At 44.7% G+C, this 12,754-nt stretch overlaps 1 protein-coding gene across 5 annotated transcripts in view; it reads right to left on the bottom strand.

Moving 5' to 3' along the window:
- The window catches only part of JHY (junctional cadherin complex regulator), a 66,451-nt gene extending 63,773 nt beyond the window's left edge, over positions 1-2,678 (bottom strand). For 4 of the 5 annotated variants that reach the window (XM_029076234.2, XM_039913586.1, XM_029076236.2 and 1 more), the window contains exon 1: positions 2,494-2,590. The gene's annotated coding sequence lies outside the window, so the exon portion shown is untranslated. The other variant, XM_029076235.2, reaches the window with a different exon arrangement.
- Positions 2,679-12,754: the final 10,076 nt, after the last annotated feature.

Below are 12,754 nucleotides of genomic sequence, written 5' to 3'. Positions count from 1 at the left end.
TATCAAACAAGTGCATGCAATTTATAAAGGGAGCCTGAATGCTGCTTGGAAGCAGATTCAAGCTTCCAAGGGGTTATTATAAATAAATCAGGACAAAACCAAATTGTTAATTATGGCAGTCCTTTAATGATTTCACTTCAAACACCCTGAACAACAAATACAAATAAGCTACTGTCCGTTGTTTTGTCTGCATGGAGTACCAGGTCGCTGTTTGCTATGGCAAAGAGACACAGGATCAATGTTTCAGAACACTGAGGAGGGAGAAAGGAAGAGAGGTAGTTTGGTTTTACACATAAAACACTGGACAGGGAAACACCGGCTTTCCTGTGTTTTTGAGCCAGACACTTTACTTGCCTATGTTCAATTTTAAGACACCTGCTCTGCACACTTTAAGCACCAAATAAATACCAAAGCAAATGCAATTTATTTTGCAAACCACCTAACCTGGGAAAAGACCTAAACAGAGGGCCTACAGAACTGATGAAGAATGCTGTTGTCTTTTCGTGGTGTTTTTCCTCTTCCCTCCCTCCCAGTGTCTCCTCCCTTCTTGCCCAGTAATCTCTTCCTTCCTGGGCTGATCACTGCAACCACCTTTCTGTCAATAAACTGCTGGATGACATTTCCTGAGTTTTTTTCCTTGTCATTCTTTTTAACTCAATTATAAACCGTAATTAAACTGCAGCTTTTCTTAAATCACAGAGCTGTTCTGTAGATGAGTGCTGACTTTATTGCCAATGTTTATAAAGCATAGGGAGCTCCTTGAAAGTACAGTACTGAGAACAGAAGGCACTGCTTACATGTGTTTATACACACAAGAACGGGAACGGCTGTCTTTGGTATTCTGAGAGAACACTGTTGGAAGGTACTGTAATTCCTTAGTTTTCAAGAGTTCTAAAATACATTTCTTGGATCCAGTTTTTAATTTCAAAATACCATTTTACTCTCACCCAAATTTTATTTTTACACAGAGGCAGGATTACCCTTACGGAAAAAGTTAAAATCTTTAACTGCATTTGTCTTTTCAGAGTACTAAACAGATTAGATATTCCACAAAGTGTAAATAGCAACTCAGAATGCTCGGGCTATTATAACTGGTTTCTACAAAATATGACTTTAAAGTAATTCATATTCATTAGGTTTATTTCTGCCCCCTTTAGTTTCTTATGTCCTTAAGTAAGAATGATTGCATCGAGCTTGTTGGAGTGAGTAGCTACTAAGGTGAGAAAAGATTGTAAACATTGTTTCCTCACTGAGATTCCCTTTAAAATTTAGTTGATCAGTGACAGGTAAATGGAGCTTAGTGCAGGAAAAAGGGAGAGGAGGAGTCAAGGTCTTTAATCCTCTTCTTCTGAAAAAGCTTAGGGGCACAGAGGTAAATTGAGAAACTTTGATAAACAACAGGATGATATTTTGCAGTTGGTAGGGTGAGGATGGTCCTCCAGTTTAATACCTTCAACCCCTGTCTTTATGGTGTGTAGGTCGAGGGGTCTCTGTAAGAGTGGAAAAAATACCAAGGGAAACCGTGGGACCTCCAGGTTTATTTCTGAGCCCCAGGTGGCAACGAAGTGTCTTCCAGAGGAAGCAGGATGGCCCGAATGGCAGGCATCCTGTGCTCCACTCTGCCTTCAGACCAATGGAAACCTCTTTGCTCGAAGGGAGGGGTAGGTTTAGCAAGATTTCAAGAGGAAGATGATCTCCTACATGTCTCAAGAGGAGGGGAGGCTTAGTGAAGTGGCCAGACTTTGAGAAGCAGCGGAGCCTGGTGGGAAGACCACAGGCCTGGGAGACGGAAGCCCTGGGTTCAAATCCCGCCTCCACCATTTGCTTGCCATGTGATCTTAGGTGAGTCACTTAACTTCTCTGGGTCTCAGTTTCCACATCTGAAAAACAGAAACTCAATACCTGTTCTCCTTCACCCTTAGCCCCAGTCTGGGGTGGGGTCTGCAATCAACCTGATTCTCTTGTACCTACCCCAGCGCTTAGCACAGGATTTGGCACACAGTAAGCGTTTACGAAACACCTTGATAGTAATTATTATCTGGAGCCTGGGGCTGGAGGTGGGGGGAAGGGAGATGATGCCGGGTTGGGGATGGAAACCCTCAGCTTGAAGAGTGGTCACCAGTTGAGCCCCGTGGGGCGGGGAGAAACCTCCAGGAGGCCGCTCCCCTCGCGAAAGGCACAGAGGGAAACTGAGAAACTCTGATGAACAACAGGATGATATTTTGCAGTTGGTTGGGTGAGGATGGTCTTCCAGTTTAATACCTTCCACCCTTCTCTTTATGGTGTGTACGTCGAGGGGTCTCTATAAGAAAAAATACCAAGAGAAACGGTGGGCCCCCAGGTTGATTTCAGAGCCCCAGATGGCAACAGGATGCTCGAATGGCGGGCATCCTGTGCTCCACGCTGCCTTCAGACCAGTGGCAACCTCCTTGCTCGAAGGGAGGGGTAGATTTAGCAAGATTTCAAGAGGAAGAGGGTCTCCAAGCAACTGACCTGCTCTCCCTTCCCTGCCCTTTCCTCCTCCCGGGATCCGCCGAGGGGCCACGAATCCCCGTCTCTCTCCGGTAACCGTTTCCCTCCACCCCCATAGAAGTCACCTGCCGCGGCTCCGGTGGCCCCGGGCACCGCAGGCCACTGCACCGCACTGCACAGCCCCTCCCCGCTGTCCTCCTCCGACAACGCCCGTAACGCCGCGGGCGCTATTCTCGAAACGCCGCTGCGCCCGGCTCCGCCTCTCCTCCCGCCTGACGGCGCTCTGCTACGCAAACGCCCTAACTCGGAGCTCCTTGGCGACGGCTGCACAACAGAACAGCCCCGAGCGGGAGCGACCATTTAGAACGCGGGAAGAGGAGGGGATGGGGCTGGTCGAGGCCACCCCTGGGGAAGGAGCGTACTTTCCCCAGACCTGTGAAGCCGTTCCATTTCTTTAAAATCGCTTTCAATGCGGGATCCGCTTGGGGCCATGCAGAAGATGTTTTAGGGACCTTAATGGTACCTTCCTCTCGTGGGAGGAGGGAGAAGATTCATTCAGTAGTATTTATTGAACGCCTGCAATGTGCAGAGCACTGCTTGAAATGTACAATATTCCCCTCTATTCGTCCCGAGGACATTTCCAAGAGGAGGGCGAGGAGAATTCCCAGAAGGGGCAGTCCATAGGGTGGCTCCTGGACTCCAAACTCCAGTGTCCCGCGGGAGGCATTGAAAGAGGTGAGGACTACTCTGCTGGCACCTTAGAAGATGATGAGGACACTGGGAAACAAAACAAAAGCCTCCGGAGGGGCCGTATCCCTCCTGAAAACTGGCAAGTAGGTGCCACATAGAGACCAACGTGGCACACTGCCCTTAAGGAAGCAGTGACTCTTTTAGAGCAGAAGCGGGTTGAGAGACAAGGAGTCCGATCAAAAACAGCTGACGGCACAACAAGGGACACTTTTTTGTTTGTAGAGTGTGGCTGGGGTTGTGACCTTTTCCAGGGGTAGGAATAAAAATGTTTTATAACAGAGCAATGTCCTCTCAGGAACTGATGGTGAGAGGGTGTCACACTGGGAGTCGGATGTGTGAGGCAGGCTGAGGCCTAGAGAAAGACCCCGATCGTCCCCACAGGTGCATGGGTGGGGAGCCTTGCCCCGCCAGTAGAGAACATGGAATGGCAAGGGGCCAACCTGAAGAGAATCTAAGTGATGCCTCCCATGCTCAACTCCAGGCCCGTGGCCCTGGGATGGAAGGATGGAATAAAATGGGAGAGGCAGGACGGCAGAGGCTGGTAGGGACAAACAGCTGTTGGGGCAGGACTGGGCTCCTGAAAGAAGATCACGGCAGGGAGGCACTGTGAGGAAATTAGGAATGGGAGAAAGAAGAGAATGGAAAGATGAGAAGATTAAGTGTTTAAGTAGTAGAACATGGAAGTTGATTCTGCATCAAAGAGCTACAGGTGGTTATGAGGGCATACACGAGAAGGGGTGCAAAAGTGCTGAGGTAGTGATTGCTTCTGGTCACAGAGGAGAAGAAAAATTAATCAGGAAAGGCCTCCTGGAGGAGATGAGCTTTAGGAAAGGAAAGGTGCCAAATTGTACTTTCCAAGCGCTTAGTACAGTGCTCTGCATACAGTAAGGACTCAATAAATACAATTGAATGAATGAATGGTGGATTTAAAGGGGAGGGAGGGAACTCTAGGTGGGGGAAGGGTCAAAGCACAAGGGAGAGATGGAGAACTGTAGGGGGAGAGAGCTGATTGAGTTCCTCAAAGTCATTTGTCAGGTGTTTCTGCTTCATGTGAAGAGGAATGGGCCACCATCAAAAGTTTCTGAGGAGTGTGGAGAAATATGCAAAATAACATTTTAGAAAAATGATCCAGAATATAGAGTGAAGTATGCACTGGAGAGGGGAGAGACTGGTTGGAGGCAGGGAAGTCAGTGAGGAGGCTGTTAAATAATCTACTATTATCAAATACTGTTGACTTGTTTCCGATTCATAGCGACTCTTTGGACGTTTTTCCTCCAGAACCTGCTATCATCTGCCATAATCTGTGACCTTGCTTATGGTCCTTCCTTATGGTTTTGGTTCCTATCCATCTAGCTGCTGGTCTGCCTCTTTCCACGCTTTCCCTGGACTTTTCCAAGCATTAGTGTCTTCTCCAGGGAATTAGTCCTCCTGATGATATGTCCAAAATATGCTAATTGAAGTCGAGTCATTTGGCCTTCCAAAGACCACACTAGTTTAATTTGTTCCAAAACGCATTTGTTTGTTTTTCGGGCAGTTCAGGGTAGTCACAAAAACTTCTCCAATACAACATTTTGAAAGAATCAATGCTGTTTCTATCCTGTTTTTTCACTGTCCAGCTTTCGAATCCATACACTGCCACTGGAAACACCAAAGAATTGATAATTTGTATTTTTGAGGCAATTGTTACATTAGTTCATTTCACAATTTTTCCCAGGGTCTTCATAACACATCTCCCTAATATTAATCTTCGGCGTATTTCTCGACTACTAGTTCCTTTATTATCGATCCCGGGAGAAAAAAAATTGTCAACTCTCAATCTTCTCTCCATCCCCTACAAATGTGTTAAAAAGTCCAGTTGTCATGATTTTTGTTGTCTTGACATTCAAATGCAGGGCCATGTTTTTGCCCTGTTCCTTAGCTTTTAATAATAAGCCCTTCAAATCTTCTTCACTTTCCACCAGTAGAGTAGTATCATCAGCCTAATGAAGGTTTTTTACATTCAGTTGTATTTATTGAGCACTTAATAATAATGTTGGTACTTGTTAAGCGCTTACTATGTGCAGAGCACTGTTCTAAGTGCTGGAGTAGATTTACAGGGTAGTCAGATTGTCCCATGTGAGGCCCACAGTCTTAATCCCCATTTTACAGATGAGGTAACTGAAGCACAGAAAAGTTAAGTGACTTGCCACAGTCACACTGTTGACAAGTGGCAGATCCGGATTTCGAACCCATGACCTCTGACTCCCAAGCCCGTGCTCCTTCCACTGAGCCATGCTGCTTCTCTACTGTATGCAAAGCACTGTACTAAGCACTTGCGAGAGTACAGTATAACAACAGACACATTTCTGCCCACAGTGAGCTCAGAGTCTTAGAGGAGGAGATGAAATTAATATAAATTAATAAATTACAGATGTATTCAGAAAGCTTTCCATCACCTTGCCTCCTCCTCCTTCACCTCCCTTCTCTCCTTCTTCAGCCCACTCTGCACACTCCATTCCTCTGCTGCAGACCTCCTCACTGTGCCTCATTCTGGCCTGTCCTGCTTTCGACCCCTGGCCCACGTCCTACCTCAGGCCTGGAATGCCCTCCCTCCTCACATCCGCCAAACTAGCTCTCTTCCCCCCTTTAAAGCCCTACTGAGCGCTCACCTCCTCCAGGAGGCCTTCCCAGACTGAGCCCTCCCTTTTCCTCTGCTCCTTCTCCCCTCCCCATCGCCCCTACTCACTCCCTCTGCTCTGCCCCCTTCCCTGCCCCATAATGCTGGTGTATATTTTTACATATTTATTATTCTATTCATTTTATTAATGTTGTATATGTATCTATAATTCTATTTATTTTGGTGCTTTTAATGTCTATCTACTTTTGTTTTGTTGTCTGTCTCCCCCTTCTAGACTGTGAGCCCATTGTTGGGTAGGAATTGTTTCTGTTGCCGAATTGTACATTCCAAGCTCTTAGTACAGTGCTCTGCACACAGTAAGTGCTCAATAAATACGATTGAATGAATGAATGAATGAATAAGTAAGAGAAGTGCAGAAGGAGTGAGAGGAGGGCTTAGTCAGGGAAGGCTTTTTGGAGGAGCTGTTCCTTTAATAAGGTTTTGAAGTGGGGGAGAGCAATTATATGTCTGGTTTCCAGGCCAGAGGCAGGATATGGGCAAGAGGTCAGCAGCGAGATAGACAATATCGAGCTACAGTGAGAAGGTTAGCATTAGAGGAACAAATTGTTCAGGCTGGGTTGTAGTAGGAGAGTAGCGAGGTGAGGTAGGAGGTACAAGATGGTTAAGTGCTTTAAAGGCAATGGTGAGGAGTGTTTAATGCGGAGGTGGATGGGCAACCATTCGATCTTCTTGAGGAGTGGAGAAAAACGGTCTGAACGTTTCTGAGGGAAAATGATTCAGGCAGCAGATGGAGTGTGGGCTGGAGTGGGGAGAAACAGAGGCAGGGAGGTCAGCAAGGAGGCTGATTCAGCAATCAAAGAGGAATAGGATAAGTGTTTCCCTTACCGTGGTAGCAGTTTGGATGGAGAGGAAGGGGCAGATTTTGGCAATGTTGTGACAGGTTTTAGCGTTGGCTTGAATATGTGGGTGGAATGAGAGAGAGGAGTCAAGGATAATGCCCAGGTTATGGGCTTGTGAGACAAGAAGGATGATGGTGCTGTCAACGGTGATGGGAAGGTGACTAGGAGGATGGGGTTTGGGTGGGAAGATAAGTTCAGTTTTCACCATATTCCTTATATTCCTTCCTCCAATCTTTACCCCCCATTCATCCTGTCCGGCTTCTCTCATGTATTTGGCATAAAGGATGAACAGCTTAGGTGATAAGATACCTTATCTTACCCCCACCTTATGGGAAACCAATCAGTTTCTCCATATTCTGTTCTTATTGTAGCCTCCTCTCCAGCACACGGGTTCCGTATTTAATTGCATTAATACGGAATGCCCATTTTCCTTAATGTGCTCCTGAGGTTCTCTTGATCCACTCAGTCAAAGGCCTTACTATAATCAATGAAGCACATGCTGACATCATTTTGACATTCTCTTGTCCTTTCAAGTGTCCAACAGACATCAGCAATAATATCTCGTGTCCCTCGTCCTTTCCGGAATTCTGTTTGAACATCAGGCAATTCATTTAGGTCTCCAATATTAGTAATACCTTGTGTATGTGAGAACAAGGAAATTGTATGATAATTGTCACATTTAGTTCTATCTCCGTTCTTCGATATGGGAACATAAACTGATCTCTTCCAATCAGGTGGCCAATCAGTGGTTAGCCATACCTGTTGATATAATTTGGTAAGAACTTTAACTGATTCCTCTCCAGCTGCCTGAAAAACCTTAATCAGAAGCATATTAAAGCCAGGTGCTTTATTTTTGGCAAGATGGTACAAAGCCGATCTAACTTTGCTTTCCATGATGAGTGGCTCTAATTCATAAGGAACTTTTTCAAATACTTCTTGAATATTGCTATCCTTCTGGTATAGTTCCTGTTTGTATTCCTTCCATCTCTGTTTCTGGCATCATTTATCATCAGTCCATCTTTGCTTTTAACAAAGCTAATCCAAGGACTAAATGTTCTCTTAATGTCCTCAATCTTCAGAAATAGCGATCTTGTCCATTTACATTTGTTTTTGACTTCCATTTCTGTACATATGCTGTTAAAATATTCCTGTTTGTCCTTCCTGGCAGAGCGCTGGAATTCTTGGCCCAGTTCTTAAACCAGCTTCCTTTGTCCTCTGATTTTCACTTCCTTCCTTTTCCTGGCTATTTCCAGAGTTATGTTCTGCATCCATTTTGGCTTATTTTGCCTCCTGCCTTTTCCAATACTGTAATCAGTTCCTTCCTTGATTACATTTTTAATCTTCATCCACATTTTCTCTCGTTTCTTGTCTGTGAGATTAAGTGCCTCAATGGATTTTTTTTACATTATCTTTAAATGGAGGGGGAATATTTGTCAGGTCCAAATTGGGCACCTGTAAGGCATGATTGATCTTTTTAACTTTTAGCCTCAGTTTACATATTAATAGCTCATGATTTGTTCCACAGTTTTTGCTGCCAAAATAGAACTCCATCTCTTTCTACAAATAAAATAGTTTATTTGATTTCCATATAGTCCGTCTGGTGAAGTCCATTTGTACAGTTGTCATTTAGGTGGGTTAAAGAAGGTGTTGGCAATTAAAAAAAAAGTCATTTGATTCACAGAAATCAGTAAGTCGATCTCTGGCTTGATTCTGATTTCCAAGGCCAACAGCCTTCATTTCCGTCCATGACCAACTTTTGCATTACAGTGAAATCAACACAATTTGCTTGTAGCTTTTATTCGTCTCTCTCTGCACTTAATCGCAAAACCCGTCTAATTTTTCTTGTTCTGCATTTGTTGTTGGGGCATACACCTGAAGTATTGGTTTTCCTCTGAATCTAACAGAGAAGCAGCATGGCTCAGTGGAAAGAGCACGGGCTTGGGGGTCAAAGGTCATGGGTTCGAATTCCGGCTCCCCCACTTGTCAGCTATGTGACCTTGGGCAAGTCACTTAACTTCTCTATGCCTCAGTTACCTCATCTGTAAAATGGGGATTAAGGGTGTGAGCCTCATGTGGGACAACCTGATTACCCTGTATCTACCCCAGCGCTTAATACAGTGCTCTGCACATAGTAAGTGCTTAACAAATACCAACATTATTATTATTATTATTATTATATCAATCAGTCATTGACAGCATTATATCTGATAAGTGTCTTAGCAATTTTCTTTGTCACAGTTACCGCTACACCATTTCTTTTTTTTTCAGCTTGGGCAGAGTAGTAGATGATGTGCTCACTCCATTGGAAATGCCCAATACCATTCCCTTTCAGTTTGTGTATTCCTAGGATGTCAATCTTCAATTGGTTCATTTCATTCTTACTATTTTCAGCTTTCCCTGGTTCAGACTCCACACATTCCGTGTTCCAGTAATAAGGGTATTTTTTACAGCTTTGGATACTCATTTCTCTCGTGGCAACATCAGCAACCAGAGGGCCTGAAGGCTTTATTCCAGCCACGTCACAAACAAATCATAAATGTCTGCTCATCCCCAGTGTTAAATGCCTTCTTATCCGAGGGGCTTATTTTCCAGCACTATATCTGTAGTTGTTCTCCTTTGTGTGCCCATAGGATTTTCTTGATAAAAATATAGAAGTGGTTTACCATTGCCTTCTTCTGTGCAGTGAAAACCTGAGTCTCTGCCATTGTCTTTGATCAACTTTCTGGTCACTTGATCATCCACCCTTGACTCTTTCCCCTGCCACTGCTGCCCAGCACAGGTGAATCAACTTTGTCTGATGCCTCAGCTTAGACCTTTCCATTATGGATAACTCTAGAGAGAGAGTATCTCTCAGTGGCATAGTTCTAAACTTCATTGGTATTTGCAAACTTTCGGGCTGTGGTATGGCGTCAGTTCGTAAGAGAGATTCAAAAGTCTAGTTGGGATAAAATTTTTTGGCCAGCATAATGAGAGTTTGTGTGGACAGGAAGGAATGCATCCAGAAAGTGTAGAGGAAAACCTGACAGCATTTAGCATGAAAATGGGGATTGAAAGAAAGGGTGAAGTCAAGAAAAATGTCCAGGTTGTAGGTTTCAGAAATGGGGAGGATTGTGGGGTTGTCAATTGTGACGAGAAGGTTAGGTGTAGAAGAGAGGATTGGTGGGGGAGGATGAGGAGTTCAGTTTGAGGCATACTGAGTTTAAGGTACTATAAGGACATCCTTGTGGAGTTGTCCTGGAGGCAAGAGGAAATGTGAGATTCAGAAGTGGCAAGTGACTAGTGAAATAAATTTGGCAGTTTTCCTTCATATAGAGGTGGTAGCTGAAAACATAGGAGCAGATAAGTTTTTCAAAAGAGTGAGTGTAAAGTAAGAAGGGAAGCAGATCTTTGAGTGAAAAGTAAGAAGGGAGTGGGGATCAAGAGGCAGAAGAAGAAGCAATGGAAGAGACAAGGAGCAACCAGAGAGGTAAATTACACCTCTATTTTTATTCTTGTTCTTATACAATTTGTATTTGCCTGCCTTTCCTCTTCAGATTGTAAGTTCATCACTGTGTTTTCTTCTTCTACATGTTTCCTAGCACCTAGCTCAGTGCCATCCATGGAGAAGAATCTGTGAGTACTGGTGATTGATTGACTGATAATAATGTTTGTATTTGTTAAGCGCTTACTATTTGTAGAGCACTGCTCTAAGTGCTTGGGGTAGTTACAGGGTAATCAGGTTGTGCCACGTGAGATTCACAGTCTTAATCTCCATTTTACAGATAAGGGAACTGAGGCACAGAGATTTCCATTCTGTCTCCTGGAATGGGGTGTTTAAGGTTTCAGTGGGAAGTTGAGCAATTCTGTTTTGGATACGTTAAGTTTTAGGTGTCAGCGGAGCATCCAAGTAGAGATGTTCTGAGGGCACGAAGAAATCCGAGACTGCAGAGAAGGAGAGAAATGAAGGACTGGAGATGTAGATATGGGAATCATCCACATAGAGATGGTAGTTGATACCAAGGGAGCGATTCAATCAATCATTCATACTTATTGAGTGTGAACTGCATTCAGAGCACTTTACTAAGCACTTGGAGAGGATAATAGAAGAATATAACAGAGTTGGTGGACAGGTTTCCTGCCCACTCAAGTTTACATTCTAGAGGGGGAGACAGGCATTAATATGAATAAATAAATTACCAATATGTACATAAGTGCTGTGGGGTTGAGGGAGGGGTGAATGAAGGGAGCAAATCGAAGTGCAAGGGTGATGTAGAAGGGAGTGGGAGAAGAGGAAATGAGTCTTAGTGAAGGCCTCTTGGACATATGTTTTCAGTAAGACTTTGAAGATGGGGAGAGAAATTGTCTGTCGGATATGAAGAGGGAGGATGTTTCAGGTCCAAGGGAGGACTTGGGTGAGAGGTCTTCGGTGAGATAGATGAGATTGAGGTAAACTGAGTAGTTTGGCATTAGAATTGCAGATGGTGTGGGCAGGGTTGTAGTAGGAGAGCAGTGAGGTAAGGAAAGAGGGGCCAAGGTGACTGAGTGCGGTAAAGCCAATGGTAAGGAGTTTCTGTTTGATGCAGTGGTGGAGGGGCAACCACTGGAGTTTCTTGAGGAGTGGGGAAACATGGACCGAACTTTTTGTAGAAAACTGATCCAGGCAGCAGAGTGAAGTATGGAGTGGAGTGGGGAGAGACAGGAGGCAGGGAAGTCAGCAAAGAGACTTGATACAGTAATCAAGGCAGGAGAGGATAATGTGGAAGCAGTTGGGATGGAGAGGAAAGATTTTAATGATACTGGGAACGTTGAGCTGACAGGATTTAGTGACAGATTGAATATTTGGGTTGAATGAGAGAGATGGATTGGGGATAATGCCAAGGTTATGGACTTGTGAGACCGAAAAGATGGTGGTGCTGTCTATAGTGACAGGAAGATCAGAAAAAAGACCAGGTTTGGGTGGGAAGTCAGTCAATCATATTTATTGTGCACTTATGGTGTGCAGAGCATTGTACTAAGCGCTGGAGAAAGTACAATATAACAGACGCATTCCCTGCCCACAACCAGTTTATAGTGTAGAGGGGAAACAGACATTGATATGAATAAATAAAATTATGGATATGTACATAAGTACTGTAGGGCTGGGAGGAAGGGGATGAATAAAGGGAGCAAGTCGAGACAGCACAGAAGGGAGTGGGAGAGGAGAAAAGTAGGGCTTAGTCAGGGAAGGCCTCTTAGAGCAGATGTGCTGTCATTAAGGTTTTGAAGGTGAGGAGAGTAATTGTCTGTCTGTTGGATATGAAGAGGGAGGGTGTTTCAGATCTGAGGGAGGACTTGGGCAAGAGGTTGTCGGTGAGATAGATGAGATCGGGATAGAGTGAGAAGGTTAGCAGTAGAGGAGCGAAACGTGCAGGCTGGGTTGTGGTGGGAGAGTAGCCAAGTAAGGTAGGAGGGGGTAGGGAGATTGAGTGATTTACAGCTGATGGTGAGGAGTTTCTGTGGATGCAGAGGTAGATGGGCAACCCCTGGAGGTTCTTGAGGAGTGGCCTGGACATTTTTGTAGAAAAATAATCTGGGCAGCAGAGTGAAGTATGGACTGGAGTGGGGAGAGACAGGAAGCAGGGTGGTCAGCAAGGAAACTGACTCAGTTATCAGGGTGGGATAGAATAAGTGCTTGGATTAACGTGGTAGCAGTTTGGGTGGAGAGGAAGGGGCAGGTTTTAGTGATGTTATGAAGGTGGGACCAACAGGATTTAGTGATGGATTGAATATGTCGGCAGAATAAAAGAGAGGAGTCAAGGATAACACCAAAGTTATGGGCTTGTGAGGCAGGAAGGATGGTGACTGTAAGCCTGTCGATTAGACTGTAAGCCCGTCGATTAGACTGTAAGCCCGTCAAACGGCAGGGACTGTCTCTATCTGTTGCCGACTTGTTCATCCCAAGCGCTTAGTACAGTGCTCTGCACATAGTAAGCGCTCAATAAATACTATTGAATGAATGAATGGTGGGGCCACCTACAGTGATGGGAAAGTTAGGGGG

This window comes from Ornithorhynchus anatinus, chromosome 11 (genome assembly GCF_004115215.2).
Source record: "Ornithorhynchus anatinus isolate Pmale09 chromosome 11, mOrnAna1.pri.v4, whole genome shotgun sequence".
Taxonomy (NCBI): domain Eukaryota; kingdom Metazoa; phylum Chordata; class Mammalia; order Monotremata; family Ornithorhynchidae; genus Ornithorhynchus; species Ornithorhynchus anatinus.
This window is presented reverse-complemented; position numbering and strand designations above follow the sequence as displayed.